Consider the following 822-nt stretch of genomic DNA (forward strand, 5'->3'; position numbering starts at 1 on the left):
TGCTGAACCTTTGCTCTTTGTGACAGTAGTGACCCTAATTTTCAGTTTTTCCCTGCACTCAGGTGTGAAAACTACCTTTGAACCTGACCTGCAGGGCTTTCTGACAGTCCTGATGAGCCTCATATTGTCCTTCCAGAGAAGCCTTCTCTGCTGCCATTTTAAGTAATTTCACCGGATGCTGGTGAGAAATAAAAGAAATAATAACAGTCATTTTTTGGTGATTCACCAAAGCTGGAAAAAATGGCAGCACCAACAAAATGTTTGCGTTTGTGGAATCCTAAAGTTTGTGTCTCCCTCATCACTCACTATAATTCTCACTGCACTTCTTGTTCCTTTCTCAGAACTTTCTTCTCCTTTTAGTCTTCATCTCCCCATTATGTTCCTCACCCTCTCCATATTGACCCGACTCCTCCTCACTGTCATCCCGAGATCCTTTTATTTCTTCCTTTATTTCTTTAGCCTGTTATCTCCAACTACTTTCACACCTAATTGCCTTCTGCCTGTGCGCTGGTCCTCCACAAGTCATGTCAGTGCACTGCTTATTATTATGTTATTTAGTGCTATTGTTATTCTATTGCATGTGGTCCTTGAATAGGCATGCATGCATCAGGCATAATGAAACAACGATTTAAATGTCATGTGTTTATTTTACTTCAAATGATGTAGCCTCAACAGGTAATAGGCTACTGAAGCTCTCATCTAGCTTGAGTAAGAAAAACTCTCTGGCATTGCCTGTGGCTCATGGTAGGCGAATGGCAAACATGACTCAGCTGAGATAACTGATGTTACAAATGACAATTTGAATAAACTTACTTTAGTATT

This window comes from Monopterus albus, unplaced genomic scaffold (genome assembly GCF_001952655.1).
Source record: "Monopterus albus unplaced genomic scaffold, M_albus_1.0 scaffold187.1, whole genome shotgun sequence".
NCBI classification, from domain to species: Eukaryota; Metazoa; Chordata; class Actinopteri; order Synbranchiformes; family Synbranchidae; genus Monopterus; species Monopterus albus.